This window comes from Protopterus annectens, chromosome 5.part0 (genome assembly GCF_019279795.1).
Source record: "Protopterus annectens isolate FY-2018-M chromosome 5.part0, PAN1.0, whole genome shotgun sequence".
NCBI classification, from domain to species: Eukaryota; Metazoa; Chordata; order Ceratodontiformes; family Protopteridae; genus Protopterus; species Protopterus annectens.
Window position 1 is genome coordinate 1,017,577,988 of NC_056735.1, and position 18,008 is coordinate 1,017,595,995.

Here is an 18,008-nt window from a genome sequence, read left to right on the forward strand (position 1 = left end):
TACCAGATGACTGATATGTTGTCTGACTGAATTGCAATGGACCCCGAAGGCAGGGATGCATGGAATGCTTGCAATGCTAAGAGAACTGTTCTCAGTTCCAGGACATTTATGTGCAAGTTGGCCTCGAGAAGGGTCCAGGTGCATTGGACAGTCTTTCCCTGAAAATGCCCCCCCCCACCCTAATAGGGAATCATCCGTGGTCACCATGGCCGTGGGTTGGGGAAGACAGAATGGTTGACACCAAAGATTCTTTTGTGGCTCCATCCACCATAGCATTTTCTCCTTGCAATGGTTTGTAAGGCATCTCATGTGGTTGAGTGGGTGGGTTAACAACAACCATTGTGTGGAAAGGAACCACTGCTGGATTCTCATGTGCAGTCTTGCCAGTGGTACCAAGTAATGGCAGCTGCCATGGAGCCCAAGAGTTGCAGTACAAGACATGCTGGTTCAACGTGCGAGGAAGAAGGTCTTGAATTTGGTGTCTTATTTTCAAAAGCCTGTGAGGGGGGGGAGAGAAGCTTGACAGGATGTTGTGTTGAAGACCACTCCAATAAATTCCAGTGTATTTGTTGGAGACATCTGAGATTTGTCTTTGTTGATTGTAATCCCCAAGCGGAGATCGATATCTTAAGTGTAAGAGAGGCTGTGGACTAGGAAGTTCCTGGTCGGAGTGGTTAGGAGCCAGTCGTCTAGATAGGGAAACACCTGGAATCCTTGTAGTCGAAGATGGGTTACCACAACTGCCATACATTTGGTGAAAACTCGGGGGGGCTGTTAAGAGACTGAATGGCAGTGCCCTGAACTGGTACTGATTGGCTCCCAGCTGGAAGAGGAGAAACCTCCAGGAGTGGTGATCCATGTTTATGTGGTAGTATGCATCCTGTAGGTCTATAGAACACATCCAATTGTCCCTCCCTAGGAAGGGAAGAATAGACTGTACTGTGACGATCCGGAATTTTTGAGGTTTGTTAAATTTGCTCATTAGGTTGATGTCCAGGATTGGTCTCCAGTCCCCTGTCTTTTTTTTGGCAATAAAAAGAACCTTGAGTAAAACCTGGATCCTGTCTGTTCTGGTGGGACTGGTCGGATGACTCTTTTTCTTAGCAGTTTTTCTATTTCACAGGCTGCTAATTCCCTCTGATTGATCGGTACATCAGAGATTTGTTTGACAGGTCTGGGAGTTAGCGCAAAAGGTATTTGGTAGCCTCTGGATATTATTCTCTGCACCCAAAACATCGGTAGTAATAAGATGCCAAGCTGGTAGATGCAGAAAGAAATGACCCCTGACTGCTTCCAGAGGAAAGCAATCGGGCAACTGCTCAGGAGCGCTGGTAGGGTCTGCCAGAGAAAGAATCTCTGGCTACCTGGTTATGCGGACTCCATCTACCCTGAAAGGGGCATCTTACATATGAGTTGCCCCCTCTGCCCCGGGGGGAATGTTCACCACGAGTGTCCCGAAAGGATCCTTGGGATTTCTTGAACCATATCTTTCCCCCCTTTTGGTTCCTGGAGTAGGACCTCTGGGGGTTGGAAAAGCGTATGGCCACAGCAGACAAGGTCTTTCTGTCTTCTCACTACATGCAAGCGTGTCATGTACCTTGGGTCCAAAAAGTGCAGAGTCATTAACCGGTGTGTTAATGAAGGAAGATTTAAAGGGGTCAGTGAAATCACACAACTGCATCCAAGCATTACATCTCTTGACAACACCAGATGTGGCAGCTCGAGATGCCCCCTCGGTGGTGTGAGATATCAAATGCATCGAGGAGTTTGAGATGGATTCAAGGGTAGCTAGCTGTGAGGTGACAGTGTCACGCAGCTCATCAGGCAGTAGCCCCGCCAAAGAGGAAGACATTTCAGAAATTTGGTCTCTTTGGAGGCGAGTAAAGTGTGACAGATAATTCAACGAATGAATGTCGAATATCGCTGAAGCATAGGTCTGCTTCCCTAGTCTGTCCATGGTACAGGACTATCTGTTTGGAGGATGGACGGTGGAACTATCTTCTGCCAGTTCTCTCTTGGTGACTGCCACCATGACCATAGAATCAACTTTCAACTGCTAGGACCAGTCAGGCTGGTCTTCAGGTGTAGATAAAATTTTTGTCTGGCCTCCAAGGGAAAGGTTCTACATTGTCTGGGGCCTTCCGGGCATGCTGCACAATAAGTTTAACAATGTCATCTGCTTGTAGGGTTACATAGGAAGCAGATGGCTGGGCACAGAAGGCCTGCAGGAACACCAATTCCTCAGAAGAAGGGTTATAGGACTTCCAGTCTCCCTGCTGCTTGAGGATTTTGAGAATGTCTCTGAATGAGATGTCATCTGGGGGAGACCGTGGGGGACCCTTCTCCTCATCACAATCAGTGACTTCAGTGATAGATTCCTCCAGTGGATCTAGGTGCTTCCTCTTGCACCGTTTCTTCCGAGGTGGCTCACCAGTGGGAGTTTCTGAGGAGGACTCCTGAGAAGGGGTTCTGTTCAAAGAGGGTTCTTGTGACTCCCATGCCCGGGGTCCCAAAATAGAGGGTTGGGAGAGGAGCAAGATAACTGGAAGTCATCGGCGATGTGGACATAGATGGTGCCAGTGAGAAAATAGGTGCTGGGATAGATACCAAGGTACGGACGGTCCAAGCACTGCTTCAGGAGAGCATTGGTTCCACCGGAGCCGATGCAGCAAGGGTGGACAGTGCCAACAGTGAAAACATTGCTGTTAGAACCGAGACAGTATGCACCGGATGTATCTTGTCCTTGGCAGGTATTTGAGTTTTGGAGCTGATGGAGCTGAAGAAAACTGTTGGCACCATGGCTGGGGATGGTGCCGAAGCAGGTACAGTCATTGGAGCCAATCTCGGATCTAAGGATGGTCGGAGCCAAAATAGGGGTGAATATCATGGATGGCACTGAAGGAAAAGACACAAATCCTGGTGCCGAAGAGGTCTGCACTGTGGAAGCACAGACCCGACTCAATTCCATAACTGACAGAGATGCAGGAACTAAGTGACTCTGTTTGTCCTTATGTTTTTTGGTCTTTGGAGGGGGGAGACCTCTGACCTAGATAGAGCGTCTGAAAAAGGTGCCTTGAGTAATCTGTTTTTCCTTATGTTTTTTGGTCTTTGGAGGGGGTGAGACCTCTGACCCAGATAGATCCTCTGAAAAAAGGTGTCTTGTGTAATCTGTTCGTCCTTATGCTTTTTGGTCTTGGAGGGGGTGAGGCCTCCTACCCAGATAAAGCCTCTGAAAAAAAGTTACCTTGAGTAATCCATTTTTCCTTATGTTTTATGGTCTTTGGAGTGGGTGAGACCTCTGACCCAGATAGAGCCTCCAAAAAAGGTGCCTCCAAAAAATAATGGTGCCTTGAGTAATCCGTTTTTCCTTATGTTTTATGGACTTTCGAGGGGGTGAGACCTCCGACCCAGATAGAGCCTCTGAAAAAGGTGCCTTGAGTTATCCGTTTTTCCTTACTTTTTTTTTTTTGGTCTTTGGAGTGGGGTGAAACCTCCGACCCAGATAGAGCCTCCGAAAAAGGTGTCTTGAGTAAACCTTTTAAGATATGTTATTATTATGTTCTGCTAGTGTACAATTTCTAAAACTAGTACAAAAGTCACAGTTAGCTCTAATATGATTTACGCCCAAACAGTAGACACAATGAACATGTGTGTCTGAGTTAGGCATCTTACATCCACACTTGTCACACTGCTTAAAACCCAACTTAGCTTTGTCTGACATAGTAAGGCAACAAAGCTATCCTATAGAAAAAATAAGGGAGAAAATATCAGTGATGTTACTTAAAAAAAAATACCACTAGTAGAAAGGAAAGGCCTGCCAAAGACAGGAGAGAGGGATAGTACCAATAAAGGTGAAAAAAATTTAATTATCAAGGAAAAGGGTAGGAAATAGGCTTAGGTTATAGGCGACAGCAAGAAAAGGCTAACTTGACTAAAAGTTAAATAATTTTTAAGAGAAACTGTCTTAAAATTAACAATTTTCTACTTAGCTTTGAGAGAGATGGCAAGCACGTCTGATTAGGAACACGGCGATCTGAAGTATCTAGGAGATGGGCATTGTGGGTAGGTTCTTAGCTGAGAGTTTTTGGCTTGCGGGAGCTGGGAAATGGCCATATTGTTTCCTAGGATGGAACTGAGGTCCTAACAGTAAATAATGAATAAAGATTTACAACATCAGATGAAATATTCTACAGGCAAAATGTTTCAGATTCAGCTGGTCTGCAGATGATGCCATCGGAATGTTGACAGTTGCTATGTGTTACTGTCAGAAGCTGGAAGACAGGAAGAAACTTTTAGAAAAACAGCTGTTAGTTGATTTTTTAAATCTGAAATTAAAACTTGACAGTCAGTTGTCAGTTATAGTAGCCAGTTATCAGTTACAGATGTACTGTATAGTGAATACCCAAAAAGGACTCACCAAGAACTGTAAGCCTGCCTTTGCTATGCTGTGGTAATTTAGTTTAGATCAGGGACAGTGTTCCTTAGTTAGGAAATTATAACTAATCAGTAAGATCAGTTAAAGTTTTTCTGAATGTTGGATCTCTATCCTACAGACTTTATTTCATATTCCTGGTGATTGAGTTCTGTTTGTTCACTGGAAATTACCATTTTATATTTTTAATCATTTTTCTTGTTATTAAATATTTTGGTACTTTTCCGTTATCGGGGCAACACTTGTAAAGAGTTGTTAGAATGTTAAAATGCGCTCGCAATGATTTCACAGTGAATGTTTTGTACTGGAATACCTACAAAAGGCTTGCTCTCCCTTTGTAAGTGTTAGTAATCCCCCTCCCTGAAAGAATTGCACTTTATACGCTGTACTTTCTGTTTTTAAAGCGTAAATGCACACACTGTCAACAAACAGAGCACTAGCAGTTGCTTAGGTGGAGTTATTTTCACTTCTGAAGGTGTAGCAGACAGCACACCCCAGTGCAAACTGGCCCGCAACGATGCCCTCAAGTGTTGCTGAATGAGTGTCACAGGAGTCTCAATGGAGCCTACACTTGATTGTTTTAATTTGTAGCATGTCTTGACTGATAGGCAAAGAGTTGTCCGGGACACACTTCCGTGAGAGACAAGAAAATTGAAAATAGTAGCATGCAGATGGGACAGTGTGTCTGAAGCCCATGAGACTGCAGTTCTTAATGTTCCTCAGATTTTTTATTTATTTATTTTTTTTGGCAGAAGAAAGCCTGACGTGAGCAGATGTTCCATTTCCATCATGCATAGAAAGCATTTTACGCAATTACATTACAACCCGTATTTTTTGCCTAAATTTTGGCTGGGACTTTTTCACTGACACTGCCATCACAGTTGCTTAACAGCAGTGATGATGCATACACATTTTCTTTAACAGTATGTTGTAATACATACTTTTAAAGGTTTCCTGATTTTCACTTTAAAATTTAATTTGATCTTCTGTTAAATCACTGAGAGGCCTGAAGTCACTCAGTATACACCATCACACAATGACGCCATCAGTGCAGCACTCTTTACAAGTGTTGCCCCGATAATGGAAAAGTACCAATATTTTTATTAACTTACATTGTGGCTGGATAATCAGTATTATTCTATAGTGATTTGAGAATGCTTATACTTGCTTTGATAATTCTCAGGGCCATACCAGAAGCCTGGCTACTTAAGTCATTTGCTACAATTTGTTTTAATATTTAATTTTCATACCTGGACATCCTTTTAGAAGAGCATGAAGACACTCTGATTAGTGGCAGCACTACTGTATTATTTTGGGGAAGAGACACAGCTGGAAATTTGAGTCAGGCTTTCCCAGAAGTGTTTGGATGAGTGAAATTTAATTTATTTAAGTATGAGTGCATGAGAGGTCTTAAACTGGGACACATTGCTCTGAAGTTAGCTATCTACAACTCGTTCATCACAATGTCCACTTCTTACCTCATTTTCTCCCTCTCCTCAGTGTTATTACTACTGAAAAAAAATAAATAAATAAATAAATAAAAAAAAAAATATATATATATATATATATATATATATATATATATATATATATATATATATATACAGAGAGAGAGAGAGAGAGAATCACATTTGCTCATTACTGTTATTTTACTAATTTTATTATTCTCAGTCATCTTTACTGAAATGCTTGTGTGTTTTTCCTTTTGAACTTCTATCTACTAGAAAACAGTATTGAATACTTCTTTGTATAGACTAACTGGATGATGTGTATTCTGCATCTTAATATATGTATACTATTTTATTATCTAGTTGTTGTATCTTGCTTATATTTCTGTGGAGCTTTTCTCCCAGTAAACAAATGTAAATAAATAAATAAATAAATATATACATACATACATAAATAAATAAATAAATAAGTGTGTAATAAGGAGTTATATTTGGGGTGGACAGAAGTATACAGTCCAGTTCCAATCTATAGAGTGTGTTCCTATTGTGGTTTTAGGGAAAAATTGTGAAATATTACTCCAGTTTAAGTTACAATCTCACATTGGAGTCAGTAGTGAGGACTGAAGCTTCTTAGTTACTGACCCAGCATAGTGGGAGATGTCACATTAATGCTGGCAGTCCAGTGGGATATTATCTGGATGTCACATTAATTGGTGGCAGTTCGGTGGGATATTAACTGGATGTTACACTTGGAATAAACGCCAATGTCATCCCCTGAATTGCCAACTGACTTACAGATAGGATGCAGGAAATCAAAATATGGGAAGTTAGCTATACAAAGAAAACAGTTACCAGTGGAGTCACCCATGGTTCCGAGCTGGGAACTCTCCTATTAGCATTTACTTATTTGAAGTACAAGCCAATACCAAAGGGCTCTGGCTGACTAAGTTTGCAGATGACTGCTAGCTAGGAGCAGTCATTGAATTCCAAAATGACTTAGCCACCCTGCAAGAAGATCTGTCCAAAATAAATAACCGGTGCCAAAATGATAGACTGAAATTAAATTATAAAACATGCATTATTGTATCCTTTGGGAAGTTCTCTATCCTGGGGATCTAACATATTGACAATATGCCCCTAAAAGCTGATCCAGTTGTTCAGGATTTGGGAACTTGTATGGACAGTGGCCTACCTTTTGACTGATGTGTCCATTGTCATAAGAAAGTACTCCTATATTGCACATCTTATTAACAAAGGAGTTGTATTTAGATCTGAGGCTGTCATTGTCTCTTATTACACTTCCCTCTTTAGTCACTGAGTATTATTATTCCCCCATTGGGATGTATCTGTTAAAATACATGCAACAACTGAAATGCCCACAGAGATACCTTAAGAAAAGTGTACAAGGCCTAAATAATATGTCCTGTACTCACCCCAAATCCTGCCTCTATACTTGGTATTCCAGACACTGCTAAGAAAAAAACAGGCTGAGCCCAGCATTAAGGCATACTCTGACCCAGTACTGAAGGATTTACTGCATATCAGCAAGTCAAATGGCATCAAAAATACCCAGTCTAGGGATCTAAACCTCCTCTGCAACATCAACAGAACATTTTGAATTAATAGTTATATTTCTCAGAAGGTGCCACTGGTCTGGAACAAATTCCCCTTCCACATAAACCAAAGCTCATTCCCATCCATATTCAAGTGCAACTTGGATAGTTGGATGGGAAAGAGAAAATGTACCTCAGGACTGCCCTGGTATTACTTATGGAGATCACAGCTCCTAGTCATTTTATCCCATGCATTGGTCTCCTGAAATTATCTATAGTATGACCCATGATTTTCGCATTAGGGATAATATATAATTATTGACTATGGGATGGGTAAGGCCAATGTAAAACAAAATGGGATAGGTTAATTTATGCACCAAAAGAGAAACTGGCTAGTTATAAAACAGCTCACAAGGGCAGCTAGCCTAGTACTTACTTATGAACCTATAAATACAGTAAGCTCTACTGAGGCATGCTGAAGTAGAAATGCTTACTGCTGCCAAAAAAAAAAAAACAATAAATGCAACAAATAAGGTAGGCTGTAAAATTTATGAAGCTTCATAAAATTATGTGCTGTTCTGCTAATGAAAGAATGAGATGAGATTTTATGTAGTTCAGTATATACATTTTTATTTTTTCCTGCTTTTAAATTAATTATGGTTGCAGATTTACCTACTACTGGGTGAATATACAAACAGTATATTTATTAAACATAAAAGAAATTTACTAAATAAAATTTAAATATGCTTCCTAAAACATGTGGGAGAGAAGTCCTCTTGATAAGAAATGTTTGCCCTTCAAGGTAGGTGCCTCCAGATCAATACGTGTTAAAGTGTTTGCTCCCTTATAAATCCAGATAGTTAAAATAAGAGTTTGATGAGCCTTGTTCCTTGCCATAGAGCGACTAAAGCTATGACTGCGATGCAGGTGACACATGTTTGAATTGGCACTGGTATTGGAGAATCCAAGTGGGGGGGGTGTGGGTGAGCAACTGACATTGGCTCATCTATCCAGTGTGTATATGGGAGGGGGGGTGTTCATCCACTATAAAGCAGACAAAGGAATGCAAGTTTTCTGGTATGCATCAGTCTGAATTCAGGCAATAGCTGTACTGCACAGTGATGAACTACACAGGGGATTCAACATGTGTAGAATCATGCATCTGTCCTCTGGAGCAGCAGCTGCATATCCTACATCTTCCAGATGAGGAAGATAAGTGATAAAATGAGAACTCTCACTCTGTATAATAATATGGTCCACTCTCTGTGTAACTTTCACTTCAAAGTGGAACAAATGAGCTGATGAGCTCCTCTATGAAATACAAACAGTCCCACTGAGGGAGAAATATTGGGGTGGTGAGATTTTATCGCAAAGAGAGAGAAAAGTTCCCTGCAATAATGGGGATGAATGGGCCTGGTGCAAATGAGTTTATATTTTTTTTTAACTTTTAACAACATCGAGTTGTTTTTAAACTTAATTTTAATATTTTGTGATACTTTGTTGAGCTGGATTTATACATGCCTGACGTGATTGTAGAAATGTAATAAAATAACATTTTCTGGATAAAATTCATACAGATATATTGATTGTTACAAGGCTAACAACATGGGGGAAGGGGTGGCGTTCTAAGCTTAGCCAGTTTTCCCAAAAGAATAATGAAGCCCTGTATCTGAATAGGGCATTGAGAGCCAGGCATTTGTAAACTACCTCTGTCCAAATCAAAATCTAAATCAAATATACTTGACACAGTGAATATTGTAATAGAGATAAAAGTACAGGAGATGGGGTCTTTAGGAAAGGGTTGGAGAAAAATTACATCGGAAAAGGGAAACTGTGGGAACAATACATGAAGAAAAATATTTTAGAGATGAATTAGGATTAGGAGAAGGCAGGAATTGAAAAATGTATGTAATGTTGCTTTGATTATATGATATATAACAATATATAAGATATATACTTTTGTAGATGTGAACATGTTAATATGATTTGATTACTTTTATATAAATGTAGGTTGGCCCATATCACAAGTGATAATTCAATAAAGGTGTTTAAAAATAAACTTACAGTCTTGCTAACTATGTATCTACCTTTTGCCTGCCAGATGTTCTTTCTTACTGCAATGTAAAAGTTACTACTAAAATTAATAAATAAATATTTTATTACTGGGAACAAGAATGCAGTAATAGATCCATCAAAAGATAGTCTGATTAAATTAAAACCAGTACTGTATACTGTGCTGATTATTTTTACATGTTTTTTGTTCTACAAATTTAATATGATCCTTTTGATTCAGAAAGTCATCTTTATCCATCTTGGAGACTTTTTTACATTTTCTCTCCTCCTTACATAAACCAGATCAAGAATAAATGCCATCCAAATATCTATATAGTTTTCATTATTTTGAAATCAATGGAATGGAGAGCCTCACTATTTTCTGATCATTCCAAAACTGCTTATTCCTAGAATTTTCAGTTTTAAATAAAACAAGTAATCATGTTGAAATTGGTCTTTAAATCCTAAATTACTGAAAAAAAACAAGAGTAACAGAATCATTACAAAAACATATAACAAGCATTTTAGCAACTCCAAGGCTTCATTTACAAAATTATGTTTATAGTGGGCCACACTCAAAACAGAAGTAAGGGATATTTTTAGAAACAGAACTGCAGACTTAAAAAGCAAAGACTTGAAAAAAAAAGTTAAATAGCGAACTATATCTCTTGCAAACATCCTTTTCAAGCAATATGATAGTCACATAGAGTAATGCATTAAGAATTTGCAGTATGGCTTGAATTTACTATTTGCAAAACAATTTCTTTGTACAAAACTAGAATGCTAGCTTCCTATTCTATATGGTTCCAAACATTATCCAAATTATTAGCTAATATGGTGACACTACTACTGCTACTACTGCTAATAATAATAATAATCCAAAAAACAGCCATAGATGTATAGAAAAGTGGACAGTAAATTCAAATGGGAAAATTCATATTTCCTTCTTAAATGTATGCAATAATATATCTGTAAGCAAACTTCTTAAAATTAATTAGACATATTTTCTTGTCTTAACTTTTTGCCTTTCCTATAAATCAAATTAAAAAAAAGTCTACTCATTAGAAGAGATTATTCACCAACTGAAACACAGTATGGCACTAGGGCATGATCTCTTCCCTTTTACTTCAGAATTTACAAAACAAACAAATAAATAAAAGTTCCAAACGCTCTTTCTAAATTTTTTTAAGATTGAATAATAATAAAAAAAGGATTATCTGATATATACACGACTCAGTCAAAAACTATTCTCATTTAACATTTTACACAAACTAAAGATGCCGCTAGCATATAATTTAGCCATTGTCCACCTGAGAATATAAACATGTATTCCATCCTAACTAATGTTCTGAAAACACTATTGCAACTCTCATATTACCCTTTCAGTCAGACTTCATACATACATGATATCCATGCCAAATCAAAAAACAATCCATAACTCTTAAATCTCTACAAATATTTAAAAAAAGTTTTGTTGTCATTGTTTTTGTTTTTGTACTACCAGTAGATGCTTGTAAGGTATCTATTAATCATTATCAAACTGAGAGTATAAGCAAGGACACTCAACAGCTATATGCTACACTAATTAAGAATGCTATATTGACTACTTTAGTCTATACATCACAGAAGAATCAGAGATAACCTTAATAAAATGTTTATGTAACATTAAAATGACACTCAAGTTGCTTATGCTAAAAATAAACATCACCCTATCCATTTAGGCAATAAAATATGTTTGCTGTTGATTATGGCAAATTGTGGTTGAAAAGCAGATTGATTCAGATTCAATAATGCAAGTTATGAACTACATGACTAACACCTGATAGGCTTTCAAGTAACCTTAGGGATATGAAATGCATTTGAATTTATAATGTTTTTTATTTTTTTGGGGGGGGGGGGTTCAACCTAAATTTTTGGTGACCTATTATAGGGCTGTGCATCTGTAAATGTGTCTTTAAGTAACTGAATTCCAGGAAGATAACATTGAAAGTTATGACTACTACTATCTGATGTTTAGCAGTCCACACCATCATTTGGCTACTTTTGTGGAGAAAACAGGCTATAGTGTGATGCTCAGGTGAGATCTCTAAGGATGTCTTAACTCCATGCTGTCCCTCAAGGATAACATAGCAGTTGTGGAGTTTTCATACTTTTATCTCTCAAACATCCTGCAAAATAAAACATCTTATCCTAGTTGATGACCAACAGTTGTACACGCATTGAACAAATAGGTTGGGTTACTACAATCACCATTATCATGGGGTTCATGGCTGTGACCTCCATGCCTGCTTCTAGTATCTGACTGACAACAGGACCTAAGCATGTAAGCTCAGTCAGACCTAATCAGTGCTGTAGGCTTCGGTTTATACAATGCAGATCCAATACATGGTACTGGTGGTACTCTGACAAAATTAATTTTGAATTCATTGTTTGGTGTACACAGTACACTAAACATCATGCTCAGAAATTGATCTCTACTATTATGCTCAATGCCTGTATCTCATATTAATAAAAATACCTTAATTTATATCTATGATTGTTCTCAGTTCTTTATTTTCAATTGCTGATGTTGTGTTGAGTGTCACATTACTTTTTTTCTTTGAATATGTTGGATTGTTTAAATCTTTATATTTACTTGGCAAGTTTATATTACTTTTACTGCTCCACTAATTATTTCTTTAATTGATGTTTCTGTTAAATTCTCTGTAGTGTGTCTGCAGCTTTTTTCATGGGTCTGGAAAATAAGCTATACCCTACCAGACAACCCTGGGCAACTAATGGAACTAAAAAGGGTTAGTCCCTTTTTGATTATGCAACATTGTACAGTGAAGGTATGGACAAATTGTGTCATCACTGTGGGAGTATAGCCAAGAAGAGGTAACATAGGTGTCTTCAAAGATGTAAAATCAAACATATATAAAAAGACTACACTTACACAAACACATAAAACATTGCTCACATATTTGTTGTACCTTTATTTGCATGGAAAAGAAAAACAGGTAGTAAAATCCAAATATAAATTAGTAATTTTGAACTTATATAAAAGGTGTGTGTGAATACATGTGTCTATGTCCATGCATGTGTATGAACATGTACATATGCTTTTCTGAAACTGAACATCTAAATGCCAGAACTGTTATAGGCAGTAGATTTGTGATGGAATGAAGTGCACAGAGACTGTCATTTATCACAGCTTGAGAATTCCTAAAGTTTATTTATTTATTTAATAGTACTAGGATTGACCAGTAGTCAGAAAATCCACCTCTGTACTTAGTGCCCTAAAAACTGTTAACCCTCGATCTGTATCTTAACAAAAGTATATGCATCAATTTTATCTGCTATTTCCTATAAATACAAAAAGTAGTTTTAAAAGTAGCCAACCTTTTTTCAAAAGCAAGTTCTGTACAAGCTGATGTTGCCTTAGCAGTAATGTTTTAAGCATAAAGCAAACTTGCATCTTGGGTGAATTACTATTTTGTGCAATCTACTGTCAGCAATAATGTTTCTAAGCATCAAGTGGAATTGGCACATTGGATATCTTGTACAATCTACTGCAGATTATCTCTGTTTTCTACACTTTCTAATTACAGATACTTATAGAATTAAGGTACTAATACTTTATTCTGCTAGAACTAGATAATTAAACATGGTATGTTGTTGGTTAACATTCCTCTAAAGAGTTTGTACTTCTTGCATTACATTTTTTTCAGAAACTATTTTTTACTTTAGTATCAAGACCTTGTACTTATTTTTGTAACAGAATTACTAAAAGTATGTTTTCTCAGTTTCCTGTCCGGCAGTTGTCTTGGAAGATTAACGAGTTGTTTCATGTGGTCCAGTGGGGCAAAGTTTGATTCCCTCAACTTCCACTGCTGACCTGTGTGCCCCTAATCAAGTCATTTGACCAGACACTGTTGCCAGGCTGAGTCTGAAAAAGGTCTATGGCAATCAGTGCACTGCCATGGAAAACAAATACCAATAAAAATAAAATCCTATTTTACTATTTGCAGCACATAAACTCATTTTGGATGTGAAAATACATTTGCTGACATCACACACAATAAGTTATCTCTATGGGAATCCAGCCCAATTAGATTACTGCTATAGGTTTGGTTTGTGCCTGAAGTGGGAATCATGGGAACTCCCTATATGGTGCAGAAACACATTGTATGTAAAACCCTGTGCATTGCACACCTCTTGATAGTTGATTGAGAAAAAAACCCTTTGATTGATGTTCCATGTAAACCACACTGGGCCTTGATGGTAATGTGGGTAAAATGAGAGACACTTGAACCTCAAGGAAAGGACCTATTTCATATAATGCCTGGATGTGGTGTTTCTCTCCTCTCTGGTCCTTGGGAACAGCATATGCTCTTCCACATGGCTGCAGCATCACTACAAGGAAGTGATATAAGATTCAGCAGGCTAACTCCTATGATACACCCACCATGTCCCTGATGGTAACCAGAAACCTGCTACAGTAAAGGAGTGTCAAAGCTACATATATCTTAGTGTTCACAGGGATCAGTATTCCATACATCACATGGGATTCCTTGTATTATGGTGTCCCTGTTCAAATAATAGCATTTTACACTGTCCCTGTTATGGGGGTAGTTGCATCTTAGGCATTTCCCAGTCACTGAGGGTCATGACATGCCCTGTCATGGACAATGATGGTGAGAGCAGTCTTTCCATATACTTCCTGGCTAATATGGATGCTACTTCTAGCATCTTGGCCTGGCCATTCTCTCTGTTTCTCTCTGTTCACTGAGAACTCATAGGAAACAGTCTGTCTGTAGGCTGTGAATGATTGTGCAATTTTTATGTTTCTAAATCACTCTGCCAGTTTGCTCACCCCACTTGTTTTCAATACTGGACTCTTTACCATAATGTGTCTCATTTCCCTATCATTGTACGGATATTAGTGTATGAAATCTACCATAAAACTTTGCCTAGTTGTGCAATGAAGCTACCTCTTTCTCTGAGACATCCGCAACTGCATACGGCTTCCACTTAATGCATTACTTTACATAATGTATTTTACTCTTGTTTCTGTATTCCAGTTAAAGTACTTTGAATAGTATCATACAACTCATTAAACAAAACTGAGAACTGCAGATGGAATATAACAAACTGGAAAAGTTGAGAAAAACAGGAAATTGATCCCGTAATGATTCAGCAATAAAGCAAAATGATATTTGGGTAGCCCTTCTGATAGAAGATTAATGCTCGGAGTATCAAACCTAAAAGATTCACGCTAGACCTTGAGAAGAACAAGGGAGTAAATGTAGCACGTTGTTCACCTTGTCCATCTTCTCCAAGTTTTGTATCGGAGTTGGTACATATACGTGTGTGTGTGTGTGTGTGTGTGTGTGTGTGTGTGTGTGTGTGTGTGTGTGTGTGTGTGTGTGTGTGTGTGTATGTGTGTGTCTGTAGAGAGAGAGAGAGAGAGAGTAAGAGATTCAGTTTTGTGAGTTGGGATTACCCCATGTCTGTGGGGGCAGTTGGAAGGGGGTGCAGCCAGGTTTGTTCCATGCAAAAAATAATGTTGTTGGTGTTAGGATTGTCATGGTGTCTTCTCAAGAATTAAGATGCTTTGCTTATGAGTAATTGCATGATGGTAAAACAAAACACAATTATTCATAAAGGACCCTGATGTTTGTGTTTAAAATCAGTTCAGACTTCAATGTTCATCCTTTTTTGCACATGCTTTATGAGTAAAATTATTGCAGTGCTTAATATCATGGTCTCTAAAGAGATGCCTTTCCATGCTATGCTGGAAAGAAGTACAGGAAGCCTGCATTGCCCAGAGTGCTAACATGGTCATGTGGTTATACTTGTATATATGACTGCTTATCATACAGAGTTATTACTTATATTCACTCCTAGGGATTTACATCTTCATCAGAGTTATTCATTGAGTAATGTTTGCTGTGAATCACCTGACAGACATGCAGCTCTGCCAGAAAATGATCATAATGAGGCAAATAAATCTTCTATAGTGCAGAGCTCCTACGCTCTGCATTCATTGACAGAATCCTATACCATCCACTTAAATATAACAAACTGTAAATGCCATCATTCCTCAACAATGATAATACAGCTGCCACAAACAAATGCTACTTTTGCAGTCCAGGCCAAATGAATGAATTATTATTTGATGAGCTTAGCTTAAAAAAAAAATCTTAATATTACCAACTTCTAACTAGCTAGCACTCATAAGCAAAAAATAAATATATATATGTATATATATATATATATATATATATATATATATATATATATATATATATATATGTATATATAAGCAATACAGTACTGCCTTTCCTAATGAAAATACTAAAGTTCTTTGTGACTGTTTTGATTAATAATACCAATGGAAACACATGATATGATAATCATAGATGTTATTTTTAAAAATAGGAGTGTGCAAATGATGTAGTATAAAAGTAAGGTGCAGGCACTTCACAGGTAATGAATCAATACCAGAAACAGTCTTTTTCTGATGTTTATGAGCATAACAGGTAGAAAAAAGAGCAGTGAGGTCAAGGTTTGTGAAGTCTGAAAATGAAAGTCTTATGTTGGACTGTGTACAGAATATTTGATAAATTTTGTAATGAGCTTAAAATCACTGAAGAGTTCTGTTCAGGCATAAGAAGCACAAAACAATGACAAGAAGCAATTTTATTGATTTATGAAGCAACAGACACAACACCACATTACTCCAGATCTGCAGGTGCAGGAATAAAAAAGATCATTTGGGCAGCTTCATTAAAGTGAATGTTCCTTTTCTAACAGGAAATAGTTATGCTCTCCATGAGCACCAATGCATTCAGCTCGTGTTTCATGTGTCTGGAATCGATGAAGCAACAGCAGTACTAATCAGCAGAAAATCTGAATTTCATATAGCAGGTACTGCACAACTATTAAGCAAAATGCTTGCTGTGTGTAACCATACAAACTATTATTTATAACTAGAGTTGTACCTTTGCTGAGCATCAGGGCATTAACAGTCCACTTTGAAATGTAATTTGTTATTTTAATTGAATGATCTGATTAGAAAACAGGCTTGTGGAGAGGATAATTCTGTTTCCAAGATAACAAATACTTTTCTGGGATATTTAATAGGCTTCCTATTTTTATTTACTCATTTTTTATCGTCATAGCAAGAAATGTTAGAATTAAACAGCTTTAGAACTATTAGAAATAGCATTATACACATATTCTGATCAAAGAACAGCCTATTATTCCACATTTTTGCCGCATGTGATCACCTAATTTTCAATATAAAGCTGAACTCCAAGAGCAGATTCATATATTATGGCAACAGGCCTCTAGGAATTCTTTTCCCTTAACTTGGAAAACAGGAACCTTTACTGGAATTCTGTCTCTCTGAGGTATGTGTCTGGATAGAATACTTCTGGAAAAAGTTGCCCTGTATGTTTGGCCAACTGACACAGAGGACAAGATATGAGTTTATTTAGAGAAGTTTGGCATAATGACTAAGATGCTTGTGTTACAGACACAAGATGCAGGGTTTGATTCTCACTTGGGTGGATTGGTTAGGCATAAACTAACACACAAGGGCAGTTAGCCTAGTACTTATCTATGAACCTAGAACTTGGAATCTTTTTCAAATAATACAGCACTAAATGATCTTGCTAACAAGAGAAGTGTGATTCTAATTAACAGTTGTAGGAGAGTTATAATGACGTACTTGAACTAGACATGAACAAGACAAAGGAAACCATCTGTGAAATCATAGCCCCTACCCTTAAAAGTTCAGGGTGGTTAGAAGCAAGGAGAGCAGGAGATGGGACAAAAGTGAATTAAAGTCAAAATGGCAAAGAGCAGATGAATTAGACAAAAAGGGAACTTTGAAGGTAGTTAACTACCAAAGCCATTATGGCAATGATAAATACTGGATACTGCAACAATAAGAGAAGCATAGAAAACTAATAACTGCCACAGACATGAAAACATTATAAAAATAGAATCTGTAACATAGTTTAGATAATCATTATATATAAAATGGAACACATCAAAGTAACAGAATGGAGAAGTAAGCACAGAGCAGGAGACAGCCTGAGTCACACATAAGACTGGATAATTTAGAATAATCTGCAAAAGAACTGTATATGGAACACTATCATTTGAATGAAAATATAGTGCAAGCAAATCTAAAAGTAAAATTACTTTTGACATATTTCAAGGAAAGTCTTTAAAAGCAAGTATTGCAGTGTATCCAAGAAAGAGCTTACTATGATTTACTGTTCTCAAATGAGAAGGAGTTCAGACCGGAAAAGAGAACAACTTTTAAGATACAGGGAGAGACCCCCAGGAAGTGTGCCTCATCATAAATCTAAAAGCTTCTAATTCAGTAATTCTGACTAAGTAAAACCTGATGACTTTGGATTCTTGCAGGACAATATATAAATATGTGTTACTGGAAGAACAATATGAATTCATCGAATGTGCCACCACAGAAGCAAGCCTATAGTAAATCTAATATAGTCACGTAAA